Here is a 27,045-nt window from a genome sequence, read left to right as displayed (position 1 = left end):
TTCCATGGGCACTAGAGAAGAATTTGTATTCCATTGCTTTGGGATGGAATGTTCTGAATATGTCTGTGAAGTCCATTTGGTTCAGTGTTTCATTTAAAGTCTTTATTTCCTTGTTGATCTTTTGCTTAGATGATCTGTCCATTTCAGTCAGGGGTGTGTTAAAGTCCCCCAGTATTATTGCATTTTTGTCAATGTGTTTCTTTGCTTTTGTTATTATTTGCCTTATATAATTGGCTGCTCCCATGTTCGGGGCATAGATATTTACAATTGTTAGATCTTCTTTTGGATAGACCCTTTAAGTAGGATATAGTGTCCTTTCTCATCTCTTATTACAGTCTTTGTTTTAAAATCTAATTTGTCTGATATAAGGATTGCCACCCCAGCTTTCTTTTGGTGTCCATTAGCAAAGTATTTCTATATTTTAAACTGGAAAATTGTCTTGATCTCATTTTACACTATAAGTTATCGATATATTTATACATACATGCATATGATACTAAACTATTTCCATAAAATATATGGCAATATGGCAAAAATCTTGCCCCAAAGAAAGATTGATTTTTTTTTGTAATTGATGCTGTGAAATCAAACATCTGAGAGATTGTACCATCATTCAGTAATATGGTAAGCACTGTGCTCTGCAAACATTTGTTATCTCCCTTAATCGTCATGACAGTCACTGAGGCAAGGTACACTTGCTGTCTCCCCTTTGTAAGTAACAGGTGATGTACAGGATATGTAGATGATACAGTTTCTGCAGTAAAGTTTTGTTTCTTCCAGGATGATATGCTTAAAACATTTTTTTTTTTTTAGTATTTGATCACAGATATATTAATATTTCAGCTAAAACTAAGAAAGAAAGAATCAATTGATGTTTAACATCTGATTACTTGCTTTAGACATAATCCCTGCCCTCAGAGATTAAATTTAGAAATGTAAATTTTTGAAAAATCATTTGAGAACAATATAGCATAGTGGCTATGTCTTTTAAGTCAGACATCCCTCCAGATTCACATTCCCTCACTCATAAACCTGGTAAGTAACAACACTCCTCTGATGATCAGTTTTATCATCTATAAAATAAGAATAACAGTATTCCAATTTTATGTATTTTGTTGTGAGCAATAAATGAATGTTATTAATAATAACAAACTTTATCTAGAGAGTATTATGCTAAGTGAAATAAGTCAGAGAAAGACAAATACTGTATGAATTTCACACGTATGTGGAATTTAAGAAAAAAACAAATGAGCAAACGGAAAAAAGAGAGAGAGAGGCAAACCAAGAAACAGACTCTTATCTATAGAGAACAAACAGATGGTTCCTAGAAGGGAGGTCAGTGGGGGAATGGGCTAAATAGATGATGGGGATGAAGGAGGGCCCTTACTGGGATGAGCACTGGGTATTATATGGAAGTGTTGAATCACTACATTATACACCTGAAACTAATATTAAAGTGCATGTTAACTAACTAGAATTTCAACAAAAACTTAAAAAAAAAATCTACAGATGCCCCAAAGTGTAATAATTAAGAAGAGAGCAGAATCTTTAAATATTTGGATTTCAGATTCCAACTCTGACACTTATACCTAACTAGGGATATCATATAAAGGCATATAATATCCCTAATTTACAAATGAGGAACATTCTTTGGCTGTGTAGCCCAATGAAAATTATAGAATTTATAAATACAGAGTTGGAATCTGAAACCCAAATTTCAAATGATCATTCTGTCTTCAAAGCCCACATACCTTCCAATGAAACTACAAAGGTCAGGAACACAAAATTTTGAATAACAAAGTCAGTTTCCCAAAATCACTGAGGGTATTGTGAGAATTTACTCTGTTGGAAAAGCCACGAAGTGAGAGAGATTGGTACGCTCTCAAGTGTGGAGCACAGGATGCAGATCCCTGTCCTCAGTGAAGATAAGACATGGCAGTTTTGTCCAATCGTGGAGTGAAATACAGTTAAAAAAAAAAAATCACTGTTCAGGAAATGGAATTAACAAGTGCATCACAATTCCTTGTACTACTTATCTTTTCCTCTTCCAAGTAGAGGCCTGTCATACACTGTGTAATATTATCATGTATTATGGACACATCTTCCAACTCATTTTTGCAAATGTGTAGATAATAAGATTTACTAATGTGTTTTTTTTTGTCCCTACTGGTGGATTACATATGCTTACTGAATTAGTGCTCTAGAAAAATGGCAGGCATGGGCCACATTATGCTCAAATAAAGATATGATTAAGGCACAGGGCTAAAATTTCCCCAAGCTCTTTGAGTGACAGCAGCTTGGTTGTTTGTTTAAAACAGCTTTAGCTCCATTCCTCTAAATAGATTGACAAAATAGAATTATCTGTCAGTGGGAAGATTTTCAAAAATCTCTGCAGATGGTTGCCAAGATGGATGATGTGTCTTTTAGGTGGATGATGATCAGGTTCTTTGTATCAGGAAGGCAGACAGCAAAAGTGATTGCATTTTTAGGAAATTTCAGACAGGACAATTTTCTTTGCCCTTATGAGAATGATTAATTAAATTTATTAGCCAAGTTGAAAATATTGGACACATTTTTGTTTCTATACCACAGCTAAAAAAAGTGGGGGGGGGGCAGTTTTAGGAACTGGCATAGTCCTGAAAACTCAACCTATCAAATACACCTCTGGCTTTAATAAGTAGTAGCCTAAAGGTGGGAGGTGGGGCATAAGTGGGGCCATAGTTGTTGTCGGATTTTACTCCAAATTATTGATGTTAAAAATATATTTTTACCTTTAACTGAGAGATAAAACCTGGACCTTTAAATATTACGTTTCTTCAAAACGGTGTCCAGAGTTTGCAGAAATTATATAGGAAATTGGGCAAAAGTTTTACTTTGTCATTTAATTTGTTCACTCAAAAAATATTTATTTATTGTGAGCTGGCCACATATCATGCTCTGTGTTAGGCAATAAAAATTACTTCTACTTATCCTTATGGTTTCAGCTTAAAAATCACTTTCACAGAGAAGCCTTCCTTGACCCCTGTACGTGGCTTGACTCCTGTAGTATATTCTCATATCTCCATTAATACTCAAGTATATGTGTTATCATTATTGCTTATGTAGTGTGCGTCTTCCCCAATTGTATGTAAATTTGTGGAGTTTAGGAGTCATATATGTTCTTTTAATTATTTTAACTCCAGTGCTCCTGGTAAGAGCCATATTTTTGTAATACATTGAAAACGCATACATGCAAACTGTGAAAATGTGAAATAATATTACACTTAACACCACTTTGTTAAAAAGTACGATGGACATAAATGACAGGCAAAACCTCGGTGTCTGGGAATGTCAAAAGACTTCATGGGGGAAGTGACTCTGAGATGAGATTTGTTTATTTCTGGGTAGAAAAGGTGAGGTCGATATAACAGGAAATGAAAGAGAGTGGGCTAGCATCGTATGTTTGGGTAACTACAAACTGGGGAAGAGAAAGTGAGGTGTAGAGTGCCTGGAAATGACCAGAGAAGTGATAGGATTCAGCTTTTGAAAGGCTCTCTGTACCACCTAAGGGATTTCCAGGTAGGGTGTGTGTGTATCACATGTAGTTTTTGGCTTAATTAATTAATTAATTTTTATTTTTTTAGTATATGTGCTGCCGAAGCAAGCACTTAATTTTTATTTTTTAATTTATACTCCATTAATTAATATATAATGTATTATTGATTTTGGAGGTAGAGGTCAGTGATTCATCAGTCTTATATAATACCCAGTGCTCATTAGATCATGTGCCCTCCTTAATGTCCATCACCCAGTTACTCCCTCCCCCCTCCCTCCTCTCCTCCAGAAACCCTCAGTTTGTTTTCAATGATTAAGAGTCTCTTATGCTTTGTCTTCCTCTCTGATTTTGTCTCTTTTTATTTTTTCTTCTCTTCCCCTATGATCCTCTATTTTCTTTCTTAAATTCCCCCTATGAGTGAGATCATATAATTGTTTTTCTCTGACTTATTTTTGTTTAGCATAATACCATCTAGTTCCATCCATGTCATTGCAAATGTCAAGATTTCATTTTTTTAATGACTGAGTAGTATTCCATTGTATATATATATACCACACCTTCCTTATCCATTCATCTGTAAATGGACATCTGGGCTCTTTCCATAGTTTGGCTGTTGTAGACATTGCTGCTATAAACATTGGGGTGCAGGTGCCCCTTTGGATCACTACATTTGTGTCTTACGGGTAAATATCCAGTAGTGCAATTGCTGGGTCGTAGGGTAGCTCTATTTTCAAATTTCTGAGGAACGTCCACACTGTTTTCCAGAGTGGCTGCACCAGCTTGCATTCCCCCCAACAGTATAGGAGGGTTCCCCTTCTCTGCATCCTCTCCAACATGTCGTTTCCTGACTTGTTAATTTTAGCCATTCTGACAGGTGTGAGGTGATAGCCCATTGTGGTTTTGATTTGTATTTCCCTAATGCCAAGTAATGTGGAACATTTTTTCATGTGTCTCTTGTCCATTCATGTGTCTTTGGAGAAATGTACGTTCATATCTTCTTCCCATTTCTTTTTTTTTGTAATAATGCTGCTTTATTTTTTTTTCTTTTTCATTCATAATTTTTTAATTATTATGTTCCATTATTTCTTGATTGGATTATTTTTCTTTAGGTGTTGAGTTTGATAAGTTCTTTATAGATTTTGGATACTAGCCCTTTATCTGGTAAGACATTTGCAAATATCTTCTCCCATTCTGTCGGTTGTCTTTTAGTTTTGTCAACTGTTTCCTTTGCTGTGCAAAAGCTTCTTATCTTGATAAAGTTCCAATAGTTCATTTTTTGCCTTTGTTTCCTTGCCTTTGGAAACGTGTCTAGCAAGAAGTTGCTGCCTGTGTTCTCTTCTAGGATTTTGATGGATTCCTGTCTCACATTTAGGTCTTTTTTTTTAGTCTATTTTTGAGTGTGGTATAAAGAAATGGTCCAGTTTCATTCTTCTGCATGTGGCTGTCTAATTTTCCCAATACCATTTGTTGAAGAGACTTTTTTTTCCCCCATTGGATATTCTTTCCTGCTCTGTCGAAGATTAGTTGACCATAGAGTTGAGAGTCCATTTCTGGGCTCTCTGTTCTGTTCCACTGATCTATGTGTCTGTTTTTGTGCCAGGACCATACTGTTTTGATGATTACAGCTTTGTAATATAGCTTGATACTTCTTGCTTTAATGAGTGGTATCCTAGAGGTGGGAGGTGGGGCATAAATATATAAATATATTTATTTTATTTGATAGGAAGACCTTGAGAAGGTAAGTGGAAAAAGGATAGAATTCAATTTTTGTCTCAGAAAAACACTCCTATCATGGATCGTGGCTGAGTAGCTTCCTATGCCTTCAAATATCCAAACACTGTATATGTGGAATGGTATGGACATTAGTCACTTATGTATCTGTTGGCATATATGCCCAGGAACTCTTATGGGAATATCTATTTATAATAATACCTGAAGTTTAAAACTTTTCTGTTTTGAAGTTTTTATGGAAATTTTGTTTGTATTTTACCTAGAGTGCTTTGTCAATTCACCGTTTTGAATTACTTTTCACATTTTACATCTTATAGACCTTAAAATATTCATGGTATATAGTGTGATTCTATCTGTTGGTCAAATTCATATCACCTGCCTGGAAGCTAGATTTTTCCTTCTCACATTCTTCAGAGACATGCTTCCCCCCACCCCCCAAAATGATTTCCAAGGGAGTGGTTACTTTTTAAGTAAGCAATAATATACAAAAAGTTAAATTGTACAGTTTTCCATAGTAATCTTTTCACAAAGAAGCTCTTTTTTTACCCTGAATCAAAATATGAGCAAAAGATATAAGGTATAGAAAATGAGAGTGAAAATTCCTTACTTCCTTTAATGAGTGTTAAATTAAATACATAACATTTTATTGAGTGGACAGGAAGACTGTGTGAAGCAATCATGGTAGCCCAGAGTCAGATTGGAACTAATTCTCTCATTTGACCTTTATTGAGTATTTGATGAATGTAAGGAAAAAAATGGTACATGCCCTCCAGGAGCTTTCAGCCTAGTAAGACAAAGAAGAGAAACCCATTAAAGCCTGGAAACTATTGTAATAAGTGAATGCACACAGTGACAGGAGAACATTTGACCTGTGGACTTTAGAGAAAGTTTCATCTGGGAGGTGGCATTAGAACTATGTCATGGGCATGCACAGGAGTTTATCAGGCAGAGCCTGAAAGGAAATAGCAGAAAATAGCATGTCAGACACCATGGATTAGTGGAAGTACATGTTAGGTTCAATGACACATAGGGTGTATTTGTGTGTATGTGTGGTGGCAGAAGGGAGCAGGTTCAAGGAGTCCCAGGAAAGGAATAGGAGATGAGAACAGAAAAGTAGTTCAGAACGAGGGGTGATGTACAGCCACTGTAGAGTTTAACATAAGGATGTACCTCATTTAGATTTGTTCTAGGAAGGGTAATTTCATACCCACGTGGGGGAGTATATTAGGCAGAAAGGAAACTAGGAACAAGACCTGACTAAAAGTGAAATTTAAGGAATTGGCATTGGGATCATTAAAAATTACGGGGATTTAAAAATCATTTCCAAGATGACTTTGGGTAACTGATTGGATAGGGTAATGTGGGAAAAGGTGGAGACAAGAACAATCTAGAGATAGTTCAAACAGTTGTATGGGCAGTGTGTACTAATCCAACACTGGGGGACAAATATTAAGATGAGCGTATCTGAAAGGTATAGGACATGTTGTGAAAGGATCTTGGAGGTCACCTATGCCAACCTCTTTTTCAGATCCCATAACCTCTTCTATGACAGGAATTTTTGAAAATCAGCAATTAGGGTTAACTTCATTGGAAGTTCTAAGCCTGGGCAACAGAAATGGACAATCAGATTTATGTTCTGCTTTGCAGCTCATAAATGGATTTGTAAAATTACAGATCAGAGCATAGATGACCTAGGAATACCTCTAAAACAGCATTGTAGGAGTAATGATTGGTAAAGAAAAAATCACCATCTCTTTTTTCAAGAAGATACGGTCTCAAAAATCAGAAAAAATTAAAAAGTAAAGACAACACAGCACACAGATTATTTTGTGTAATTGCCTTCTCTTGTGAGGCAGGGGATTAGTTATTTGCCTAGTTCGTTGTCCTATTGCATTAATTAGTGTACTTTTGGTGATGAGTGGCAACCACAAATGTACAGATTTCCCAAAACTAATCCAAATACCTGGAACACAGTGCATTTTCAGTAACTACTTGTAGAATGCATGAGTGTATGCACAAATGAGTGTGTTAGTCCAGTTCTCCAGATGCTATCTGCAGACAATTATATCAATACCATTTTCAGTTCTAAATACTGACTCCTTATCAATTCAAACTACTATTAAGTATCTTGTCAACTTCATGTCAATTTTAGCTGACATTAAGCTTGGATCTTACCTTCTCCCACCTATTATCAATAAATTTATGTTGTTTTTCCAGTTGAATTTGGCTGGTCGGTGCCTTCCATCTGCTACTGGGCCTCCTTGGGAAAAATTAAAAACTTTCAGTTCTATCTTAAAACTTTCAAGACTATTTCCTTACACATTTTCAGTTTTTTTTTAAATAAGATCCTGTGAGGGTTAAAGAGCCTATTTTCAGGTTCCTTGAATGGACAGTATGAAAATAGTTTTTTAAAAAACTGATGGTAACTACAGGTGAGTTGCAGAGGAGTGTAGCTGACTGGAGACCTTCCAAACAATTTTCACTGCATGGCACATATTAAAAATAATGACATTAATACCAGCAATGTCAATAGAAATATTTGAATGGCTTAATATTATTAGCAAAATAGAATGTAAATTCTGGAGTCACTTCTATTTACATCTTGGTTTACATCTTGTGAATTTTTTTATGGCTATTGACAGACTACTTACTATCTCACAGGTTTTGTTTTCTTTTTTTTTCCTTTGAATAATGGCAATAGAACATGTCCTTTATAGGGCTGTTATGAGGATTGAATGCAAAAGCATTGTGTAGAGTGCCTCACACAATGTGGAGTGGATATTGTTCCCCTATTGAAAGATTATTTCCTCTACTATAGAAATCTGAAGTCAAATTATGGTTTTCATTCTTTTTTTTTTTTTCTAACCAAAAAATATTTTAATGTAGGCAGCAACATGTGAACATTACATTTAGGTGGTAAAATTCAGGTTACAATAGTATGATAAATATCAAATGATATCCCTCTGGCCTAATGGAAAACATAACAGTTGTAACAGTCACGCCTAACACCTTGGTTAAATACAGAGAGAAACGGGCAGGGGTGGCACAGACATATGTGAAGATATAACAGTCTGAATAATCTTTAGCCCTCCTGAGAAAAGACAGAGGGGGAATCTGTGGCAAATACCTGTGTAATATGGTGGCCTCAGGCCACTAGTGCATTCTGTTCATGCACTTAAAGTAACCGCAGCTGGTTTCTGAGCACTGAAAACGAGATTCAAAGCAAGTCTCTGCTCAACAAGCTAATGATACTACAAATCCCTTACATTCAAAAATAGTTTAAATTTGGAAAGTTTTAGGTAAAGTAAAGCATACTTGTTTCCATGATTACTTTTAGAAATAACTGAGACTACACTATTATATTATACATAGTCAGGCACACTGCTGTGCACAGGCAATTCCAGCTACCATATTTTATGTTTGTTGGTCAGCAACAGCACAAATTTTATGCTCTAATAGAAATATACCAATCTGGCAAAATGGTTACATCTAATTTTCTTTTAAAGACATATTAACTAAATTTAAGGAAGAATTGCCTTTTTCAAATTACTGATACAAACTTACCATAGAATAATTACATATTTTGCCCCATATCAACCTGCAAAAGGTTTCCCAACATAGATGCATTTGTTCAATTTTCAAAAATAAATAAAGGTTTTCTACGTGAAAGCATTTACATTCCTAGCTCTTTAAACATTAAAACACAAAGTACAAAAAAATGATCTCCCCACTTCTGAAGAGCCCACTTAGTTACATAAGCTATTTTCTTTCCCAACACTTTTTCAGATTCAAAAGAGATTTACTTCCTAAGAACAGGACAGATCTTTAATTCAAACCATTTAGTCCGTTTCCATGGCAACACTGCGGGATTCCTTGGCTACCATAAGTCGCATTAGTTGACTGTGGAATTTCTCAATCTTCTTTACGTCTTGGGCTTGGTCTGTTGTATACACCAAACAAACTAAATCATCTGTTACTTTAATACACAAATTCCCATCAGAATGCCTATATTTGAGAACCACACGGGCCTTCATAGGGTCGGCGAGGTAGTTTCTCGGCCGCGCGACTGAACTCTTCCCACGTCTGGTACTGCGGCATCGTGGGTTCGCAGCGAAACGCGAGCGGGCGAGGCCGGGGACCGCAGGCGGCGAGACCCAGCCCACCTACCACCTACCTCTGGCTGCCGGAGACCGGTGCGGGGGCCCAGCGGCCCCTTCATTCTTTTTTATTTCTTTCATCTGGTAGTATTTATCAGTGGCCTCCATTTTCCTCCTGTCTTAATTTGAATGGAGCCTAAGAAGTTTTTGTCACTGTTTTCAGCCTTCTGAATAGCATACATGGCACACATTTGCGTACCATTCTGACTTAGGTTTCCGTCTTGCATATATTTTTGGCTTACATCCTTTTATGACATATTCTCAGTACAGGAGTGTGTGTGTATTTGTGTGCATATATGTACGTATTAGGTGAAAGGTTTTCTCTATTTTTTAAATAGCTTTGTTAAGGTATAATTGATATACAAATAATTGCACATACATAATGTATATAATTTGATTAAACCATTTCCACAGTCAAGGTAACGGACACATCCATCACCCTTCTAAGTTTCCTTGTGACCTCACCCTTTTTGGTGGTATGAACATTTAACACGATATCTACCCTCTGAAGTTTTCAAGTGCAGTATACCATATTGTGACTGTAGGCACTATGCTATACAGCAGATACCTAGACTTAATTCATGACACATAGCTGACTCTTCCCTCTCGTGCTCTCTATCTCTCATTCTCTCTCTCTCAAATAAATAAATAAAATCTTTAAAAAGATTAATTCCTATTTTTTGGTTCTTTTTTAAAGATTTTATTTATTTATTTGACAGAGAGAGACACAGAGCAAGAGAGAACATAAGCAGGGGGAGTGGGAGAGGGAGAAGCAGGCTCCCCGCTGAGCAGGGAGCCCCATGCAGGCCTCAATCCCCGGACCGTGGTGGGATCATGACCTGAGCCAAAGGCAGATGCTTAATGACTGAGCCACCCAGGCGCCCCAATTAATTCGTATATTTAAGTGAATGAGGTTTTCAGTAGCTTTAATGACTGTTGATATGTCCTTAATTATTATTTTCCTGTGTGTTAACTTTAAAATTTATATTATAAAATCCTTCTCTTCTCCTTTATTTTCTCTAAGTGAAGGAAACTTGAAATATTTGTCATTAGTTGTACAGATATGGTCACATTCATACATTTATTCATCAAGTTTTTTTTTTATATCTTTCAGTACATATCAGGAACTCTTCTAGAGTTGGAAAAACAGTGAAAGATAAGGCAGACAATATCCTTGTTACTTTGGGGCTTATGTTGGGGCATAGATTTCAGGTAGAGTTAAATGCTGTGAAGTTAATACAGCCAGGTTATGTTATATAGGATAATCACTGGGACCAGTTGTCATAGTAGGTTTCTCTGTGCTACAACATTTTAGCTGAATCCTAAATAATGAGAAGGAAGCATTCATATGACAATTTGGGTGGGGCCTGAGTGTTTTCAGGAAGAATTGGAAGCAAATTTAAGGGCCCTGGAATTGCAAGATTCATAGTGTGTTTTAGGAATACCCTTACAACTAAAGAGTAGTTGACAAAAAAGTAGTTTGAAGACAATGAGTTCAGAGAGGTGGAAAAGATTTGCATCATATAGGACCTTATAGGCCATAGATAAAAATAAACACTTTGGCTTATATTAAGTGTAAAATGAAATATTAGAGAATTTTAAGCAGTCTTATAGTATAACCAGATATGCAGTAACAAAATGATTATATCCATGTGTGAAGAAGAATTTGTAATGGGTCAGTTGCAGAAGCAATAGGTCCAACTTGGTGATGTCTGTAATATTCCAGGTGAGGAGGACAGTAACTTAGGCTATGTTAGCAACAGTGAAAATGGAGAGAATTGACCATATGCTAGAGAAAGACTCTATAGTAGCTACTGAAGGTACAGGGGGATGTTTATGTATAGATATAAATCAATGATTTCTACTAAGTTTTGGGGCTGAGCAAATGAATGGTACCATTTACTGTGATAGAGAAGATGTGTAATATTTGAGAAAGTGCCCTGCAAGGCAACTCAGAAGATCTAAGTTATGGTTACTTTTTCTTAAAAAAGTAGTGTGCTAAAAAACTCACAAAATCACACTGATCTTAATCATGTGAATTCATTTAGGTAGTTGCAGAGTCTACCTCCAACTCTAAAGTCTTATAATATGATGAAAATTAAATAAATTACAAACTCTATAGCTCTCTCCTTCAAAAGCTCTAAATACATTTTTATATAATTATCTGATTCTTATAAATTTTAGAAAATGCTTTTTATGATATTCCAATTTTGAGGCTTGTACCTTCAAAAATATTATTATTTATTCATATACAGTGCCATAAATCATTTTCAATTATTAGTTATAATACTAACAAAAGAAATTATACAGTGTTTTACATTTTCATGCCAAAATGAAAAGTTTGCCTGTTATGTGTTATTTTTTGATTAATGGAAGTACAGGCTTTATATTTCATGTCAGTTTTATCCAGTGAAACAGTGTTAAATTTGATACTTGGAAGACACACAAGCACATATATGTGGGTTCATGTGAAAAGCTACACACAAAAACACACAATTCAAAGCAGAAGGTTTTATCTGGAATAATTAGTCAAAGATATCATAATTTTTTCATGTATTCTAATGTGAATTCTAACTTTTAAAAATTATACTGAAATGTTTCTATTTAAATATTTCTATTAAATAAGTCAAGGTGTGAGAAAAGTTTATATTCCCTTTACATCCTCGCCCCATTAAGGGCAGTAGCTTAGTGGGACCTTTTGTATTGTTAGAGGTTCCTCAAGATCACCCTGATATTTCCATCAGTTCCCCCAAATTGATAGCCAGATCACTTTGTACTGTACTCTATTTCCCTTTCTTCCCCATCCTCCCCTCTCCCCGTTTTCTCACTCTTGTCAGTCAGAAAACTGCATCCAGCCTGGTCTTCATTGTCTGTGCACAGTTCCCCCTTCTAAGAGGCTTGACACTGTCCTTGGTACTGAAATGTCAGCCGTCAAAATGATTCCACTAAAGCATAAGTAGGATCTGAAGACAAAAACGTAGAGTCTCTTATTTTCTCAAAGAATAAATAATATTTAAGAAAAACTATAAATTTTCTTCATGTGAGGGTTGATTCCATCCTCATGAATTTTAAAAAGTAATAATGTTTCCTTATCTACTTAGTCCACAGTAGCCCCACAGGCTAGCCCCCAATTTCTCTCATTTTTCAATGGTATGAATATTACAGAAGATTGCTACACACTTTGGAGCAAATTCCACTTTCATTATTTGTTAGAAAAATAGTTTACAGATTCACTATAAATGAATTACATAAATCACAGTAATAGTTGGCTTAGGGAGTGATTTAGGATTTTTTTTTATATCTGTCTTATCTCATCTTGGCTTTTGTTACCAGGCTCTCAAGCCTGATGCTCTGTAATTATATTCTTATAGATACAGAATATGGTTATAGTAGTTATGTCCCTTTGAGACTCAGGGATGACTTAAAGGAAGAGGAAAACCAAATTGCCTGTCAGTAAGTTGGGAGATTATGCTATCCCTCTGCTGTCAAAAGTCATACAGAAGACGCACACTGTGATATATATAGAGAGAGCCTTCCTCGGAGTTGCACTAGAGTTCCTCTAGTGTCCACAGCACACTAGAAAACTTTTGTCCTAGGAGAGTATTAAAACTTTATTTTTTTTCCATTTTTTTCCATTTTCAGTCCTCTTCCAGTGTTAACACCATCTTCAACATATGGCTGGTGTCTTGGCAGAAACTTTAATAATAGGACAAGACAAATCAATTTACCACTGCAGTATTCATGTCTTACTCTAAACACCTACTTGACCATAAACTAAAGGGTCTGGAGTTTCCCTGAAGATATTTCTGCAGTGAATAGACACAATTCCTAAATAATTGAATAGTAAGCAGTATTTTAATGCAGTAGGAGAAAAATCTTTTCTGAACAGGTGACCTTGTTTAGTGTAAGATTTAAGTGAAAGGAAGATAGTCTTACTTTAGGTAGAACTATTGAAAACTGAAATATCCCCACTCCTGGGCCACATAGGCTTCTGATATTGATGCTTAAGTGAGTAGTCCATAATATGCAACTCAGCAAATTAAAAATATTGTGGCATAAAAGGATGTCAAAATTACATGGACTTCTCCTAATAAAAATTACAATGGCATTGGTTTTTCAATTATAAGACTGATAAAAATCCCTAATAAGAATACAGTTATGCAAAAGAAATACATAGGTGAGTTTCATTACTTTCTCAAACAAATGATGTGGAATATTGGGTGATTATTTTATGGGTATATGTGGTATAGCATATTCAAGTCAAGAACCTTGGATTTGCACTTAAACACCAGTGAGTATGAATTTGCTAGGAACTATAGTTACTTGTCAAAGCAGAGTGAGTCAGAACTCAAAGGTTATAATGAGAGGAACAGGGTAGACTCCTGCCTTCTTGAGGTCCAAGAGAACTTAAATAATTTTAAAAAATGTATTTGTAGACAAAATAAAAGGGCACTAGGAAAGCTTAATAAACATTACTTTGTATATTATTTATTTATTACCAACAGTGATGAAGTGAAAATTCTTGCCTTCATGGTTCTTACATTCTGTCAGTGGAATCAAATTGGAAATAAATATAGCATGTTGTTCTTGAGGAACAGTACATTCAAAGGTCTAAGACAAGAGGGAGCATATCAGATAAAAGAAATGGTAGCAGGACAACATGTCTAGATCAGGAAGGGAGTGGGGTCATGGGACAAGTTGAGACTGAAGAGGCAGGGGGGAACCAGACCATGCACTTGTAATGGTAACAGCACTGTCTCTAAGGATAGGATCTAGGGCTCGGCATTTATAAAAAATAATCCAGTGGCTTATCTATATTAATTTATTAATTTATATTTGAGGGGACTGGCCTATGGATGATCCTTAGTGACTATCTTTAAAAACCCAAACCCAGGCTTTATGGATAACCCATCAATGTGAGTACAGTCAGACAAGGATGGAAATAGATGCCCACACTTAAAACTAAAGGGAATTTCCACAGCGATCCATACATGAGACTGAACCAAATTAAACAGCATTTAAAGTGTGCTATAGAGGATATAAAATCAATGCACAGAAATTAGTTGCATTTCTATACATCAACAACAAGACAGAAGAAAGAGAAATTAAGGAGTCGATCCCAATTACAATTGCACCCAAAACCATAAGATACCTAGGAATAAATCTAACCAAAGAGGCAAAGAATCTGTACTCAGAAAACTATAGAATACTCATTAAAGAAATTGAGGGAGACACAAAGAAATGGAAAAACATTCCATGCTCATGGATTGGAAGAACAAATATTGTGAAAATGTCTATGCTGCCTAGAGCAATCTACATATTTAATGCAATCCCTATCAAAATACCATCAACTTTTTTCAAAAAATGGAACATATGGAGCCAGAAAGGACCCCTAATAGCCAGAGGAATGTTGAAAAAGAAAAGCAAAGCTGGCGGCATCACAATTCTGGACTTCAAGCTCTATTACAAAGCTGTAATCATCAAGACAATATGGTACTGGCACAAAAACAGACACATAGATCAGTGGAGGAGAATAGAGAGCCCAGAAATGAACCCTCAACTCTATGGTCAACTCATCTTCGACAAAGCAGGAAAGAATGTTCAATGGAAAAAAGACAGTCTCTTCAACAAATGGTGTTGGGAAAATTGGACAGCCACATGCAGAAGAATGACACTGGACCATTTCCTTACACCACACACACAAATAGGCTCAAAATGGATGAAAGACTTAAACGTGAGACAGGAGTCCATCAAAATCCTAAAGGAGAACACAGGTAGCAACCTCTTTGACCTCAGCCGCAGCAACTTCTTCCTAGAAACATCACCGAAGGCAAGGGAAGCAAGGGCAAAAATGAACTATTGGGACTTTATCAAGATAAAAAGCTTTTGCACAGCAAAGGAAGCAGTCAACAAAACCAGAAGGAAAAAAAAATAAAACAAATGCCAGAATGGGAGAAAATATTTGCAAATGACATATCAGATAAAGGGCTAGTATCCAAAATCTGTAAAGAACTTATCAAACTCAACACTCAAAGAACAAATGATCCAATCCAGAAATGGGCAGAAGACATGAACAGACATTTTTCCAAAGAAGACATCCAAATGGCCAACAGGCACATGAAAAAGTGCTCAACATTGCTCGGCATCAGAGAAATCCAAATCAAAACCTCAATGAGATACCACCTCACACGAGTCAGAATGGCTAAAATTAACAAGTTAGGAAATGACAGATGTGGGCGAGGATGCAGAGAAAGGGGAACCCTCCTACACTGTTGGTGGGAATGAAAGCTTGTGCAGCCACTCTGGAAAACAGTATGGAAGTTCCTCAAAAAGTTGAAAATAGAGCTACCCTACGACCCAGCATTTGCACTACTGGATATTTACCCCAAAGATACAAAAGTAGTGATCCAAAGGGGCACCTGCACCCCAATGTTTATAGCAGCAATGTCCACAACAACCAAACTATGGAAAGGGCCTAGAGGTCCACCAACCGATGAATGGATAAAGAAATGTGGTATGTATATACAGTGGAATATCAGGCAGCCATCAAAAAAATGAAATCTTGCCATTTGCAGTGACGTGGATGGAACTAAAGGGTATTATGCTGAGTGAAATAAGTCAGTCAGAGAAAGTCAAGCATCATATGATCTCACTGATACGAGGAATTTGAGAAACAAGACAGAGGATCCTAGGGGAATGGAGGGAAAAATGAAAGAAGATGAAACCAGAGAGGGAGACAAACCATAAGAGACTCTTAATCTCTGGAAACAAACTGAGGGTTGCTGGAGTGGAGGTGGTGGGAGGGATGGGGTGGCTGGGTGATGGACGCTGGGGTGGGTATGTGCTATGGTGAGTGCTGTGAATCATGTAAGACTGATGAATCACAGACCTGTAACCCTGAAACAAATAATACATTATATGTTAATTAAAAGAATAAAGTGTGCTATAGATCTGCAACTAAGAGGTTTTAATACCCAGGTGCCACAAATTTTAGGAGAGTCAAAGAAAAGGCAGAAAAAAAAAGAAAATTGAGGAGTTAAAGAAAGAAAAGCTAGGATGATAGAGGAGTGATGTCCTCGTGACTTAATGTGAAGAAGGCGAAAGGATAAAACTTGAGCACAAGGCCCAAATCTGATAATGAATTTTGCACTTCTACTTTTCTACCTCTTACAGTGATAGGGCATTTGGATCAAAGTGCATAAATATTATGGAATGAATGATTTGCTTTTAATGTTGAAGGCCATAAGCAGCCTAGAGTCTGCTTCAGGTAACTTAAGGTAATTTTTAAATTACCTTTACAGAAGTTTACGATGTTTACTACCCCTTTGAACATATAAAAATTCACCACTGAGAGAAATTTAGAATGGGAAAATGTAATACAATTCTGAATTAGCAATTGGAAAAAAGAATCATTGATATCCCGCTTATTGATCTTCTGCTCTGCAGGTACTTTTCACAACAACCATTCCCTGTGACAGAAAAAATGTATCTCCTGATATTACCTGTCTTGCTTAGTAGATTGATGTATTTTTATCAGCTTCTGAATGTGTCATAATCTGGATGAACGAAAAAGCAAGATTCAAAACCGTGATGTCTCAGTGTCAGCCCAGCATTTGTTTTCCCTGAGCCAGAGGTGGAGAAACAGCTGCTCAACGACCTTCATGCTGGGCTGGAAAAATAGTGGGTAGGAATCAAGGTCAAGAGAGCCATAAAGGAGTCAGTTTACTTTTAGCTTCTTTTGAGTTTACTGTGTGTGGTGTTTTCCTTAAGATTTCTGCCAAGCAACAAGTAGGAAGGAAGTGGAACTCTGAGATCCTATAGGTAGGAGGACAGACCACGAGGGGCTGTGGGTTCCAACAGCAAATCAAAGGGGGAGAACAAAGATGAGGCTATGTCCTCCTGTGTCTTTTGGGAAAGGAGGCTCCAGTACAAGGAAGCCCTGTTAGTTTCCTTTCGGAAGAGCTGGCTGACTGCTGAGAGAGGAAAAGCTCCACTGCCAACTGCTTTATTCCTTCTGAAAAGAGAAGCAGAGGTAGGCAGATACACCCGAGAAATCTGCTTCAGAGAGTAAATACAAATTAAATGAAGGCATAACAAAAGAGAGAGGCAATTCAAATCAGAAAGTGGAAGGGCAAGGGCAGGGATGGCTTAGCGAGACCTTAGCAAAAACAAGAGGTTGGAGGGTAGGTAGCCGTCATCTCAGCATGAAGAATTCTCACAAAGGCTGGAAGAAAGGTAAAGGGAAAACTCCAGGGTAGGGGGAGAAAATCTTAAAAATAGCAGGTAGGAGGAAGCACAGCTCTCCTTTTGTAAACAAAGGTTTTTGAATTTGAAAATCAGTCTTCGACTAGTTGCACAGTGAGAAGTGAAGTTGGAGCCTTAGCCTGAATTGATGCTGTGACAAGGGTCACTCCTGGAGCAGGTAGATACTGGAATGAATGCATATATAGCAGGAGAAATGTTGGTAAACTGTACAAACAAAATGAAAGGAAAAAATGAAAAATGGCTATCGTCTTGTTTCTAGAAAGGAAACTGATTACCTGGAATTTTATATAGCATGTAATGTGTTACTGTATTGGAGGGCCACATTCAAAAAGAGAATTTCCTGATGTTCTAAGTGAGTGTGATTTGATCAGCCCAGAGTTAACAGCTGACACAAAATTCCTGGAGGCATATTTGTGGATAGATTACACTTGTATATTATTTTAAGTGTTTTTCGTTGTTGTATTTCCTCTCTAGGAGAAGAAACCAGACCTCTGAAAGAAGATAAAGTAGGAGTAATGTGTTAATAAATAGATTTAAAGACTCAGTAATATAACTAACAAAACCAGTAGGAAAAAAAATAATCTGATTTGGTCAGTGATTATTGAAGCCCCTCAATTCAAATATAAATTTTGAGAGGAAAAAATGAAAAAGAGGGTAAAGCCTGTGTATTTTGTTCTATCCCAGAAGTAGCTTCTAAGCCATAAATGTCCATGTCTTTTTCTCATTTAAAACACTTTGATAGCCTTCAGGTTTTAGCTCAGGTGTCACTTCCTCATCAATTTCCATCATTGTGAAGCCACATTTTCCTTCCTCATTTTTGAGTTAAGTTCCCTTTTATATTTTCACTGTCCCTATAATTCTCCTAACATAAAACTCCTCACACTAGATTATAATTGACCACTTATTTGCCTATTATAGCAACTTGACTGAGGGCCAAAGCCAATTTTACCTCAGCGCTCTGGCTATATATAGGACTTGGCATAGTGAATAATACATAGAAGACACACAGAAAATAATGACTGGAAATAGCTGATATTAATAGAAAGCTAATTATATGTCAGATATTGTTATAAGGGGTTTAAAACACTACTCAATATGCAGAACTCTAAAAAGTAGGTACTATATTTATCCCCATTTTAGAGATGAATAAACTGGATCTTCGTGACCTGTCTAAAGTCTTGCTATTTGTAAGAGGCAAAGCTGGGAGTCAAACTCAAGAGGTCTGTTTCCAGACCTGTGCTCACAACTGTTACTTTGTACTCTCTCTCAAATCAAGGAAACCAAGGGCTGACTATCTGGCACTTACCATGTTATATTGGTATCATTTCTTTATATATCACCTCTAGCCAAAAAAACTCCTCAGGAGCAAAACATCTATTCATGCATCTTGTGCCATTGTGGCACAGTGCCCAGCTCATGGTTTGAGTTCTTGAGCTCAAAGATAGAGCAATTCTGTAAACTTTATCTAGAGAGGTTTGATGGAGAAAAATGCATTGAATTCATGTATCTGTATAAGGTCACTTCTGTAGGCCTAGTTCTTGAGAGTAATTAAGATACTAAGTAAAACTAACTGAAGAAGGAATTTTGGAAAAACTTCAGAAGCTCACTTTAGAAAATCAGAACAAGATTCTTTTCAGAGAGCTTTGAAAGAAAGGACAGATAGTATACTACATATCCTTTAAAAAAAAAGAAAATTTAGGAAATAAAGTTTGGATGATCTTAACTATTCAAGAGACTCATAATGTTAGTAACTATCTCTTAAGATTAGACATAAAGAAGAGTTTAGGAATAAGGGTCAAGCACAGATATGTTTACTATGAAATTGTAGCATGGCTCTTAAGGAATATAAGAATGTATTTCTATTGTGTGCACCTATTATCTTTTAAACAAAGAAAATAAACAGTTATGAGAAGAGAAAGTCTTTTAAAATGCTGAAAAAAAAAACAAAGTAGAACCATTTCTTTCCCCCTTTTTACTGTCTGCTAAAGAAGTATGTATAACGCATAAATCTCTAGTGTAATAGTGTGTGTATTGTGTGCATGCTGGCATTCAGGATTCTGGGAATAGATTGAGAAATGTCCACTACAGGGTCATCTCAATGAGGAGTGTGTCAGCATATTTATTGATACATCTCTAGTGCCTACAATAGTAGAAGGTATATATTAGATATAAGATGAATATGTATAGAATTAATAAATGAGGGATGTCTGGGTGGCTCAGTCAGTTAACTGGCCAACTCTTGATTTCGGCTCAGGTCATGATCCCAGGGTCCTGGGAGCCCCACACCAAGCCCTGTGTCGGGCTCCACACTCAGTGGGGAGCTTGCTAGAGATTCTCTCTCTCCCTCTCCCCTCCCCACTGCTTGTGTACTCTCTCTCTAAAATAAATCTTAAAAAAAGAATTAATTACTAAATTCATATGTAAAATATGGATGTGTCCATCCCCTAAGAGCTTTTACTTCAATAGAATTCAATGCAATACATCAGAGTACTTGCTATATGTAATAGAATGAAAGAGAAATCAAATCTGTCTATGGGGTAATGAAAACCATTATTGAGGAAATGGACTTTGAAAAATGAATAAAATAAAATATTAGAGGAAATTCCACACTAGAAAATTTTGATGTTTTCAGCTGACTTGGCAAAGACTTATTAAGTGATTCTATTATCTTCTTTAATAGCCTTGACCCTCAACCAAAAGAAAAATGAAATAATAAATAGCAAGTTATCTTGCCTACTCATAGGGAATTAATGTGTGTTTAAGGTAATGAAACAGATGTTATAATAAATATAACAGCTTTTATTTTTCTAAGTAGTGTTTTCCATTTCAAAAAAGTTGTTTTGGAAATAAAAAATAAAATACTATATACTATAACTTAGTTTTCTGTAATATATTGTTAAGGATCCATTAATATTTCATTCAGGAACAGTGGAACATAACTTTAAAGATATACAAAAAACGGCAAATCATGTAAAGTCATTAGAATCCATGGCAACTAAAGATTGAAAAAATAGTTTGGTTTAAATAAAATTCTGTTTATAATTAGAAAGTAATGAAATTAGATTATGTTTGTGTCTTATAAAGTGCCTTACTGCAATTTCTAAAAGAGAAGTTTCAAAAATGTTTACGATAATGTTGTCAGAGCTTAAAGAAGATAACATTTAATCAGATGTAAGCATTACCATATATTTCTATTAAGTATAACTAAATAAAATAGAGTGAGTTGTTTGTACTTTAGTATCTTATGTAATGACCATGGTTTTGTGGAAAGAAAACTCAACTTGGAAGTCAGATATCTAGATTCCAGTCCCACTTACAGTTTTGACAAACTCCTTGGGTGATTTTTGGACTAATCACTTCATCTCCTTGGGCTTCAGTGACCGTGATGTTAAAAAAAAAAAAAGGCAGTTGAACCAGAGATCACTCCCTGAGTGATGTCTTGTAGCAATGTGCTGTGATCTTCTGGTTACAGCCATCATTCCCAAGAGAGAAATGAATGTGATGACATAGAAAAAGCTAAAAATATCTATAGTTATTTAGAATAGAAAAAAAGCCTCATAAAGTTGTCTTGGAATGATAATAACTGAACCCTTTGTTGTAAACTGATCTCTCTGTCCTTTGTATCAAATTGGCAAATTGGAGAAATGGAGAAAACTCAGTCATGGTAGAATAAGAGAGTATTCTGAAAGGTAATATTCATGAAACCAATGGAAATTGGTAAAATAAAAACATCAGTGCTATAAATTTTGCGGAGCAAAACTGTTTTCAAGTGTTATTTAGTTTGTTGAGAAAACAGTTTGTGCATTTTCCTTCTTCAGGCTGTGTGCCATTGTAAGGCTTCTACGAAGGTTGAGACTCATAATTTCGCTCCTAGTAGACAGCCACAAGCAGAGATTTCATTCTCACGCAGAGGTACTCAGACTTGGGTGTCAATCAGAATCATTTGGGGGCACTTATATTTAGAGAAAGAGAGAGTGGGAAAAAGAGAAGATCATTTCTGAGCTTTACTACAGACCATCTGAATAAGAATTTGTAGGTGATGGAGCTCAGATGCCAGTATTTTTTTGAAAGCTTCCCCGCACTTGAATTCATTGTGCAGACAAATGGAAGAACCCCTGCAAGCCCACTGCATCTCTCATACAGGCGTTTAATACATTCAGAGAAAATTAAATTCAGGGACAGACGACCCAGCTGAGCACTTCTGCCAATCCCAATAGTATGGAGACATCTCTTGTAGGTCTATCTACCTCATTTTCCTTCTGAAGAGACACATAGGAAATGGCCTGGGTGACTACCTCATAAGAAAGGAGAAGAAAATATTTGCATTCATAACATACATTTATGGTTCTTTAAAGTGCCACCGCCTTTCAGTAAAATTTTGCATTTTATTAAATGTCGGTGTTTTAAAGCTACAGTATACTTTTATAATCTAATTCAAATTCTTCAGTCTGCAGATAAAGAAATTAAGGCTTAGAGAGTGAAATGGCTTGCATATGGTAAGAGAGTCAAAAATTTGCAGAGCTAGATCAGGATTCAAGTTCCTTAATGCTCATTTCATTATACATTAAACCTTGTTGGCCCCTGATATTTCATATTCCTAGCACAGAAAGGCCTGAGAAATGTTATCACAATTACGATGTTTGGCATTAGCAACATCAGTATCTTAAACTCCTTAATATAGAATGCATTTCTGCATATTTGTTGCCAAGATAGTGTGTATTTTATTGACATTTATTAGGCTTCTAATTGAATGTCAAACTGTTATAAAGCTTACTAATTTGCTTGCTTTTGTCAAAAACACTTATATGAGTCATCAATCAAGAAGCTATTCATAAAACTTCCACTCTGAAATTCTGAAGAGTGATAAAAAACAAATCTTAATTCAGTCATATCGCCCTCCAGATAGGAATGCAGATGCCTCAGTATTGCAGTGCTTCCTAACATGTACTTTGCAGTCAGAGTTGGGTTAAAATTCTAGATTTTCAACTTTCAAAGGGCTAGGGCTATAGTGATCATGCATAAGTTACGTGGCCGGGATTTTCTCAAAAACATATAGACGATGATGATGTTAACAACAATAATACCTGATTTAAGCATTGATGAGGATTAGGTGAGAAGGTGGATAGCAGGGGTTTACCCCATTGCCAAGCCTAGAGTAAGCACTCATTATGTGGCCACTATTGTTAATATTATCAATAATTATTAAAGTTTGTTTATTCTAAATAGTGTTTAAAGAAGCATTAAATAGATTAAAATTAAATAGATTGAAAATGTAGTATTTAAAAATCTGATTTCCCAATGGGTGAAGTGAAATTATATCAAACTTGATAAGAGACCAAAGAGGTTGAAGCGGGTTATCCCAAAATAGGGAATAGAGGATTGGAACCTGAGCCAAGAAAAGAGGATGGTCACTTAGAAGGGGAGCAAGTACAGGGAGTTGGAACTTGTGTGGAATGAGCATTCCCCTGTAGATAGGCAATGGGGTAATAATAGGAGATTGCCCATATACAAGGGTGTATTGCTCAAATAATTAAATGTGTAAGTTAAAGGGAGGCAGGTTTCTCACTGTCTGAGAAGGAAGTTATAAAAATGGGAAAGAAGAAAACCTGTAGTATTAGATCATCATTGGAGTAGGACCGTGTGGAAATGCGTAGGTATAAAATGTACATGTTTGTAAAGATGTCATATAATGTATATAAATATGTACATACATCCATATGTCCTCTAGCTCTACCACCAAAAGGACCTGGGATCAGTGATACCCTACTAGCTAGGAGCCCACCTAAAGCCCAGATTTCATTTTCTGAATACCATTTTCCAGTATAAAGAACTAAGACTCCTTGGATAAATAACTAGTTATAGTGCTGGGGTGGGGGAAGCATAAGATGAACCTAGAACATCTCATTGTGCCAGAAAACAAGAAGTTGCCCAAATAATGACTGGGGCATAGAAAAGGACACAGAAGCCCTTGTGAGTAAGTCAACTGGCCAAATCTGGGATAAATCTAGCAACAAAATAAATAATGATAATAATAGATTATAATCCATTAAAATAATAGGAAACTGTGAAAACATACTAGTATGGAAAAAAGGAAAAATGGGAGAGAGGGAGGGGAGGGAAAGAAAGGAAGGGATCTGGAAGACCAAGCCTTCAAACTCGGGAGAGATTGCTAAAATTATTCAGTCAGTAAAAGGATGCTTATCAACATGTTCATGGTAGTTACATAATAGTGGCAGAATTTCTAGTATTTTTATTTTGTTCTGTTATGTATTGTTTAGATTTTCTACAATGAGCTTGAATTATTTATATGGAAAAATATGCTGTGTTTATCATACCAAGAAAGAACGAAGGAAAAGAACAGAAGGATGGATGGATAATGGGAAGTTTGAGGATTGGGATGCTTAGAGTCCTGATTCACCTCCAAATACCTATTAATTACAAAAGGAAAAAAGTAATTTTATAGCAGAGAAGCCTGGAATCAAAGCTAATATCACCAGTAAAAGGGCAAATCAAATTCATGTGCCATTTGATAGGATGCAGTGGGAACAACACGGCGTTATCTCTGTGATAATTCTCCCAAAGTTGCATGTCTTTTATCAAAAGGAAATATCAGACAAGCCCAAGATAAAGGACATTCTCCAAAATAACTAGTTTATAATCTCCAAAAATATCAAGGTTATGAAACCCACAAAAAAGGCTTAAGATGATTGAAGGAGACTAAAGAAACCTGAAAACGCAATGCAAAATATATTTCTAGATTAGAAGGTTTTATAATAAAGGGTATTATTGGGAAAAAATGGAAAAAGTTGAGTGGAGTCTGAGGTTAGATGTAGCAATGCATCAGTGCTGATTTTTTTTTTTTTTGATTCTTGTATTAAGGTTTTTTTTTTTTTTTTTTTTTTTTTTTTAAGGAGATCCTCAGAAAATGAACACTAAACTCTTTGTGGGCATCATGTTGGCAACTAACTCTCAAATGCTATTATAATTAAATACCATATTTATCATTTTTGGCTTTTCTTTACAGGCACAAACATACAAATTTCTAGTTAGTTGACTTACTAAGCTATATTAGATGAGGGATTTATGTCTGATCATACAAGGCTTTTCAACATAAAGGTAGAAATAAAACACATAGGTTTTAGGTTTACTTAGACAAGAGGAGGTTACTCAGAATGAATAGGGTATTGGCTAAGGCTTCTGAACAGATAGGATAGAACATACACCTTCCAATTGGTATTTATGGATTGTCTGAGACCTGAGAAGCTGTTTAAAGAAGGACACTTTTAACGAAAGACATGTGAAATGAGGACTAAAGTGGGATGTTGTAAGATAATGATCAGGGCTATGGATAAAATGTATCAGGACGACTACTGCTCTACATTTTAAAAATGACTTGTGGGAAAATAATGTCTCAAACAGGAAATCCGTGTAACTGGAAACACACAGTGGTTTATCTTATAGTGAATGGATTCAGGTCTTGAGGACAGAGAGAAGATTTCAAACTCCAGATTTGCCAAATTACTTCCATTATCATCTCAGTGTCTTTGTTTGTTAAATGAATATAACTTGTGGGTTGTTTTGAAGTTAAATGATTTGGAGTGTGGAATGCTCTGCTTGGAGTTTCTAGTAATATGTGCTCAAAATATGGGTAATTCCCTCTACTGTTTCTCATATTCGTATCGTGCTTGCTTGTTATCAGTGTTTGTGTTTGATATTCACAATACCCTTGTGAGTAGTAACCTATTCTCTTCCAGATGAAGATGCTAGACTAGATACAGTTGCATGATATTTCTGTATGAGGGCAATAAAGATAATACCGGGTAATACATATTTTTTGAACAAGTATGCATCAGGCACAAAACTAATCCTCTTATATTATTATACTATCAATAATAATTATAGTATATAATTAATATTATTATATTATTATAATACCCTATTTATTATATGTTATTACTGCCCCCATTGATCTAACTAAGGCTTAAAGTTTAAGTAATTTTCCTAAGATTGCATTGCTGGTATGTAGTAAACCAAGATAAAACTACATCTATCTGATACCCATAATTCAAGGAATTATTATATTGTACTGGCCATAGTGTGGAGAAATGGGCATATTTTGCTTTCACTATTCATAGCAACAATCCCTATTTTGCAGTATTTAATAGTTTTAGAAAAATGTTCATATATATTCTCATGTATTCCTAGAAACTTGTGAGGGAGATATGGCTCAGTTTTTTTTGTTTTTGAGGTAAATTAAGACTCTGATAAATTAAGTCACTTGCCCGAGATTGTAATTAGCTGAGAGACTGTTCAAGGCTTCTGATTCTAAACACAGGGCTCTTTCCCAAGCTTTGTTCTCTCTGCATTTTGGTTATGAATGCCTTTCTTACTAAGACCTCGTATGCTGGATGTTGGAAAGTAATAGAGCACCTGGCTTTTGTTCCTAGGAAAGAAGCTATGAGCTTTTCAGTTCACTTTTGTGGCTGATAATTTTGACTTATGTGACCATTCAGAGGTTTTGTAAAGAAGTAGTTTTTTTTCCTTTTTTTTTTTGTTCTTGTTCTTATTCAATTTTATTTTTTTAATATGTTCAGTTAGCCAACATATAGTACATCATTAGTTTTTGATGTAATGCTCAACAATTCATTAGTTGCCTATAACACCCAGTGCTCATCACAACACGTACCATGTTATTAAATTAAGCATCTTAAATGTATATTTATTTTCCACTTTAAACTTCATATACCATCATGAGATAATATGTCAGGGACTTATTTTGTTTTATGTTTTGGGACCACTGACACTTAGAGAAGGCAGAAAAATTTGGACCCTCTCCTTGATAAACATGGATATGTTCAAAAAGGATTACTTAACAGTTGTAGGAAGTTTCCATCAAGCCCATACTTGGATCTCAAATTAAGAAGCACCTTCCACTACCACCACCACTGCTACTGTTAGCATTTACATCCCAGGCATTGTTCTAAATGCTTTATACTTGATACCTGATTTTACCCTAATGACAGTCATATAATCAAGTCACAATTGCCATTCCAATTTTATCTATAAGGAAATCAAGTTGTAGATTGTATTCTAATGAGTATTTTCCAAAACTATCATATCTGAGTTCTGTTTATAATCAACCTTCATTTTTTTGTGTATATATTCTTTTAAATAGTTTATTAAAATGTTGACTCCAACTGGTCTAGAAATGATCCTCTGGGAACTCCATTTTGTGTATTTCTGTACTCTTAGGGGAAAAAAAAACTCCTTTATTGCAAACTTGATTTTTTATCATAAATCTGGTTTCATTGATGGTATACGGTTTTCTGGAATAAGGCCCTTGCGAATAGACTAAAT

General features: G+C 35.7%; 1 protein-coding gene and 1 pseudogene across 2 annotated transcripts in view; one reads left to right on the top strand and one right to left on the bottom strand.

Annotated features, from left to right (window-relative positions):
- Positions 1-27,045, top strand: part of LUZP2 (leucine zipper protein 2) — a 469,487-nt gene that overhangs the window by 281,894 nt on the left and 160,548 nt on the right. The gene's annotated exons all lie outside the window — the stretch shown is intronic.
- Positions 8,999-9,457, bottom strand: LOC114220052 (signal recognition particle 9 kDa protein pseudogene; annotated as a pseudogene).

This window comes from Eumetopias jubatus, unplaced genomic scaffold, assembly GCF_037043125.1.
Source record: "Eumetopias jubatus isolate StellerSeaLion01/CBP00866 unplaced genomic scaffold, mEumJub1_p1.0 scaffold_13, whole genome shotgun sequence".
In the NCBI taxonomy this organism is placed as follows: Eukaryota; Metazoa; Chordata; class Mammalia; order Carnivora; family Otariidae; genus Eumetopias; species Eumetopias jubatus.
Note: the sequence above shows the minus strand (reverse complement) of the source record. Positions and strands in the feature narration are given on the sequence as shown.